The sequence below is a fragment of the Carcharhinus amblyrhynchos genome, chromosome 34, assembly GCF_965287045.1.
Source record: "Carcharhinus amblyrhynchos chromosome 34, sCarAmb.v2.hapA, whole genome shotgun sequence".
In the NCBI taxonomy this organism is placed as follows: domain Eukaryota; kingdom Metazoa; phylum Chordata; class Chondrichthyes; order Carcharhiniformes; family Carcharhinidae; genus Carcharhinus; species Carcharhinus amblyrhynchos.
The window spans coordinates 18,333,871-18,340,818 of NC_137357.1; positions in this window are offsets into that span (position 1 = coordinate 18,333,871).

Consider the following 6,948-nt stretch of genomic DNA (forward strand, 5'->3'; position numbering starts at 1 on the left):
AGTCAGAACAAAGTGCACAACGGGTGTTCTTTTCGAGCAAAGAATTTTGCAAGAACATTTCTTTTTGATGTGCTTAACATTCTCCGTTATATGGCTTTTCAAACAGAGTGAGGAGAGAAAGCTCATATGTGGTCTTCCCTTTGAATTACTCATTAGTGCAGTTTACTTCTTTCCTGTTGGCAAGAGATGCCCCTTTTGTACTGAACCACAGCTACACATGTCCTGACATGAAATGTGAGTTCCGAACTGAACCTGAGACACAAGCATTACGTTTGTCTGAATTTGCTCAGCTGAGGAGAGAGGGAGACTGGGTCATAAAACTGGAAGCTTGGCAGAAGGTGGAAAGGAGAGAGGGAGGCTGTGTAATGGGGATGAGTGTGGGAAGGGAGACCTAGATTTTAAGTTTGATTTTGGTTGGTCTGGAAAGTCCATGTGCCGCATCAGATCAGACTGAGGCTCCCAGTTCAAAGTTATGACATTCATTCAGCTGCTCAGTCTAAGTCAGAGCCCAGAGAGATGTGGAAATGGGATACAACTTCTCCAGATGAATCACAGAAAGCATTCTTTCTGGTTGCATCACAGCTTGGTATGGCTCCTGCTCTGCCCAAGAACAAAGGTTGTGAATGGAGCCCAATCCATCATGCAAACCAGCCTCCCATCCATTGACTCTGCCTGCACTTCCCATTGCCTTGGCAAAACAGCCGGCATAATTAAGGACCCCACGCACCCCAAATATTCTCTCTCCCACCTTCTTGTGTTGGAAAAAAGATTCAAAAGTCTGACATCATGTACCAACCGACTCAAGAACAGATTCTTCTCTGCTGCCATCAGACTTTTGAATGGACCTACTTCACAATAAATTGATCTTTCTCTCCAGCACAGCTATGACTGAATCACCACATTCTGCACTCGCTCGTTTCCTTCTCTATGAATGGTATACTTTGTCTGGATAGCACGCAAGAAATAATACTTTTCACTGTCTGCTAATACTTGTGACATGAATAAATGAAATGAAATCAAACATGGTTGAATCATGTTAGAAGTGGCATCAACCGGGGAGCTTCAACGGTGCAAACAGAAGATCTTGTTGGAAAGGGAAGCAGCAAGATGAGGCAGTTTATGAAGAAAGGGCGTTCTCTTCAGCATGGAACATTAGAACCTTCAATCTTTCATAGATCCAGTTGAATTACAATGGAACTCTTAGTTTAAGAGGCATCTGAAAATCCTTTAGTGCTTCAGCACAGATTGAAGTTTCCAAACCTGTCCGCGAAGATTCAATGGCGTGCCCCCAGGTCACTGTCACACTGCCAACGAGAAGAGAATCCTGTCTTCATTTGGAAGGATGAGAGGGCAGCACCAGAATGTAAATGAATCACAAATCTGTTGGGGCATTCATTGAAGAACAAGCTGTGTCACATCCTTTTAAAGCAAACCTACAGACACCTGCAATCAACGTTATTGTTAATGTAATTGTGCTTTGAACAACAACAAAAAAAAGCTCACAGCAATTTCTTTCCCCAGACAGTTTGTTTGTTCTTGTCAAGGTAAGGGTCACCTGTGTCGAGGAGTGGTGTTACAATTGAGCAATCCAAGGTCACGTCAATATGATCCCTCTGAAGTTGGACAGAGCTCTGTCTCCAATGCTGCAGTTTCCTATACCAGACTATACTGGTGGGATCATAATGGCTTATGAATGTTGACATAACAGGCAGGATTTAATTGCTAATCAAGAGGTTGTGTTGACTTTAATTACAGTTAAGGTTTTGGTGTTTTCTTCCCCCTCATGAGATGCATTTTACTTGTTTTTAAAGATTTCTTATACTTGCCCCTCTTGCATGACATACCATCGCACAAATGTCCCATTATTTCTTGCTAGCACAATGTATTGTTATGAAATAGAGATATTATTAAGTATTTGTTAGTGTTTTTGTGGGTATTTGAAATATGTAATTTTGTGTTTCTGAATATTTATGTTAAGAAAGGGTTGAAACTTCAGTTTAAATTCATGTTAAAAAAATGCCTGCAAGTCTATAGTTCTGTTTAGATGCCTGCATTGAAATGATACTTTCGATCATTAAAGCAAATACAAATTATAGAAACCCAACAGTGTAGAAGGAGACCATTTGGCCCATCGAGTCTGCATTGACAAGAATCCCAAATAGTCCCTATCCCTGTCATCTCCACATATTTACTCCACTAATCCCTGTAACCTACGGATCTCGGGACCCTAACAGGCAATTTAACATAGCCAAAGCACCTAACCCACACATCTTTGGAGTGTGGGAGGAAACTCACGCAAACACGGGGCAAATGTACAAACTCCACACAGTCTGTGACCCAAGCCGGGACTCGAACCCGGATCCCTGGTGCTGTGAGGCAGGAGTGCTCACCACTGTGACACCGTGCCACCTGAGGCTGAGGCTGTTGCTTCAAAACCAGAGGCCTACGCTGAGAGAGCAAGGACACTTAAACATCTGTTTGGAATCAGGAAACCGAGATGCAAGGGGCATTCTATAGGCAGGACAATGTGCAGTCCCAGACTAAAGAATGGAAAGTCCCAGAAGCCAAGGACTGGGACAGAGGAAACTCCCAGGGTGACTATGAAATCAAAGCAAGTTAAAATAAGGAGCTGAAACAGGCTCCCAATTAAAGATAGGGTGGCAGAACAATGTCCAGCCTTGGCCCTCAACCATCAGGACCTCCAGACATCTCCGTACCCCCAGCGTGGTCAACTCAATTGGTTCTTGTTATCGAAAACCAGGAATGAATCATGTCAGCATGATGTCACCCCACTGGGAGTAGAGAATTCCATGGAACCGGACGCTATGGTGTACAGCTGTCTATTTTTATTTAAATTCATTTATAGTCATGCAAAGCGAGTTCATTACCTTTCTGGACGCGAACCTGATTACGTTGCCACCAGGGGAGACAGGATAGACTTGAACAGGTCTCACTCGCACCTATCCTGTTATGGACCTCTTGGAAGATTTATCGGCCATAATGGGAATTGCATTTATGGCACATGGGCCCGCTAACTCTTGCCCACAGTGTGGGAGAAGATTCCAAAGTGTATTTTCTGAGAGTGGAGATTGGTTACACTTGTGTGGAAAACAGTGTTCCATTGGGATCAGTTGGGTCACAGTGTAATAAGCATCAAAGGGGATTTAATGAGAAATCCACCCAAGTTTTATTGGTCGGTGGCTATCACTTGGTTTCAGAGTGTCTGACTGCATTTCACCTACAGGTTCACATGGACTGTGTACTTACTGAGAACCGTGGCTGGCATAGTGGTTACCACAGCTGCTTCACAGCACCAGGAATCCAGGTTTGATTCCAGCTTGGGTTACTGTCTGGGTGGAGTCTGCACATTCTCCCCGTGTCTGCATGAGTTTCCTCCTGGTGAACATAAGAAATAGGAGCAGGAGTAGGCCATCTCACCCTTTGAGCCTGCCCCGCCATTCATTAACATCATGGCTGATCTGAAGTGGATCAGTTCCACTTTCCCGCCGTTCCCCATAACCCTTAATTCCCTTATCTATCAGAAATCTATCTACCTGTGACTTAAACATATTCAATGAGGTAGCCTCCACCACTTCAACGGCAGCGACCTCCAGAGATTCACCACCCTCTGAGAGAAGAAGTTACTCCTCAACTCTGTTCTAAACTGCCCCCCCCGCCCATCCTCCTTATTTTGAGGCTGTGCCTTCTAGTTTTGGTTTACTTTCTAAGCAGAAAGAATCTCGCTACCTCTACCCTATCTAGCCCATTCATTATCTTGTAAGTCTCTGTAAGATGCCCCCTCAGCCTTCTAAACTCCGAGTGCGGCCCCAGTCTATTTAATCACTCCTCATAAACTCGCCCCCTCGTCTCCGGTATCAGCCTGGTGAATCTTCTCTGTACTCCCTCCAAGGCCAATATATCCTTTCGCGAATAAGGGGACCAAAACTGCACACAGTACTCCAGTTGTGGTCTCACCAGTGCCTTGTACAGTTGCAACAAGGCCTCCCTGCTTTTATATTCTATCCCCCTCGCTAGAAAGGCCAACATTCCTTTCACCTTCTTGATCACCTGCAGACTGAGTTTTTGCGATTCGTGCACAAGGACCCCCAGGTCCCTCTGCACAGTAGCATGCTGCAACTTCTCACCATTTAAATAATATTCCATCCGACTATTATTTCTTCCAAAGTGAATAACCTCACATTTGCTAATGTTATGCTCCATCTGCCATCTAGTGCTCCGGTTTCTTCCCACAGTCCAAAAGACGTGCTAATTCGGTGCATTGGCCATGCTAAATTCTCCCTCAGTGTGCCCGAACAGGCACCACGTGCAGCCAATGGGTCAGCAAGAGAAAGTAGGATCACACTATTATGAAGAAATGAATAGGAATCTTCAAGTCTTTGATATTCCTCCTCTTGGAAGTTCCGGAAAAGTCCTCTGGTCTGCAAGCTTGCTTGAAAGTTGGGTGGAGTGTGGCATCTCAGGGAGTTTCAGTGTAACTTCATTGCAGTGTTAATGTAAGTCTACTTGAGACACTAATAAATAAACAAACTTGGAAAAAAATTTCAATTGTGAGATGAATTTCGAAATTTGCATTATTGTTCACAATTTGAGTTCATCCAAAATTCTGCTCCCTGCATTCACAACTCAAACCTGAACATTCATCACTCCTGTGCAAGTAACCGAAATTACTTGTTGATTTATCAAAGCCTCATTTTAATATTCACATCCTTGTTCCTAAATTCCTCCACAGCCTCGTCCTTTCTGATCTCTGAAAGCTCCTCAAGCCCTACAATGCTCTGAAGTCTCTGTGCTCCTCTTACAGCCTATTGCACACTTAAATTTTTTTTAACTAAATTATTTATTCCGTCTTTAAAATTACAAAGCCAATGCTTATAGTGAATTGGGCAAACCCAAATCCATTCCGTACCTGCTTTAAAAACCAAATTTAAAACCCAATTGAATCTGATTCATGGTTCCCCACACGGGAGAGAAACAAGATCTAGGCTGACAAGATCAATCACTATACCCCATCTGGGGCTTGATCCGATGCTTGATCTTACTGCAAAGGCTGAGAGAATTCCACCATACCTTCAGATGTCTGAGCACTATTAAATTCCCTGCCTAAAGATCTCTGACTCACTCACCTCTTTCTCTCTTTAAAATCAACCTCTCGGACCAAACTTTTAGCTAGCTCTCCTCGTATCTCCCATGTGGCTCAGTATAAAGCTTTGTCATTTGCTGCGCCTGTGAAGGGCCCCGGGACATTTATGAAGGACACGTTATGGATTCATGTTGTTGTTGAAGATGGGTTCATGTTGCATTGTCAAATTTGAACACACAGGCTGGTATTTTACTGTCCCGCTCCACCACAGGAATTGGAGTGGGTGAAGGGTGCAGCAAAGAACGAAGAAAATTACAGCACAGGAACAGGTCCTTCGCCCCTCCAAGCCTGCACCGACCATGCCGCCTGACTTAACTGAAACCCCCTATGCTTCTGGGCATCATATCCCTCTGTTCCCTTCTCATTCATGTACTTGTCAAGATGCCCCTTGAAAGTCACGACCATATCTGCTTCCATTCCCTTCCCTGGCAGCGAGTTCCAGGCACCCACCACTCACTGTAAAACATCTGCCTCGTACATCTCCTTTAAACTTTGCTCCTTGCACCTTAAACCTGTGCTCCCTACTCATTGACTCTTCTACCCTGGGAAAAAGCTTCTGACTATCCACTCTGTCCATGCGAATCATAATCTTGTCGACTTCTCTCAAGTCCCTCCTCAAGCTCCGTCACTCCAGTGAGAACAAACCAAGTTTCTCCAACCTCTCCTCATAGCTAATGCCCTCCATACCAGGCAACATCCTTGTAAATCTTTTTTATACCCTCTCCAAAGCCTCCACATCCCTTCTAGTAATGTGGCGACCAGAATTGAACACTATATTCCAAGTACGGCCTCTGTAAGGTTCTATAAAGCGTCAAACTGACTTGTCAATTTTTGAACTCAATACCCTGGCCGATGAATGCAAGTATGCCTTCTTGACGACCGTCTCCACCTGCATTGCCACTTTCAGTGACCTGTGTACCTGTATACCCAGATCACTTTACCTATCAGTTCTCCTAAGGGCTCTGCCATTTACTGTATATTTCCTATCTGTATTAGACTTTCCAAAATGCATTACCTCACATTTGTCCAGAGAGGTTTGTTGACCTAGGAGAAGATTTTACAGTTTCACGGAATGGACAATGCCATAAAATCCCACCCATGATCTTGTCTGACATTTCAGTACAGTGCTGAGGAGTATTGCATTGTCAGAAGACATTGCTATTCTTTTGGTTAGACATTGGGGGTTAATTCATTGGGGGTTCAAGTGCACATGAAAATACCATGAGAGAGCAGAGAGTTCCCTGAATGTTATTGCACACATAACAATCACCAAAGGAAAGAGATTACCCACCATGAATCTTCCTTGTTGAATGCTCTTTGTTATCTAACTCTCCACAATGCCCTGCCATTAACTGAGTAAGTCCTGCCCTGGTTTGATCTACCAAAATGCATCTCCTCACATTTGTCTAAATTAAACCCTATCTGCCATTCGTCAGCCCACTGGCTCAATTGATCAAGAGCCTGCTTCAGTCCTAGATAATCTTCTTTACTGTCCACGATGCCACCAATCTTGGTGTCATCTGCAAACTGACTAATCATGCATCCTAAATTCTCATCCAAATCATCCATATAAATGACAAATAACAAGAGTGCCAGGAGCGATCTCTGAGGGCACACCATTGGTCACAGACCACCTGTTTGAAAAATAGCCCTCTGCATCCACCCTCTTTCTTCTGTTTATCAAGCCAATTTTATATCCAGTTGGCAACTTTATCCTGGATCCTGTGAAATTTGATCTCATAGAAACCTTACAGTGCAGAAAGAGGCCATTTGGCCCATCGAGTCTG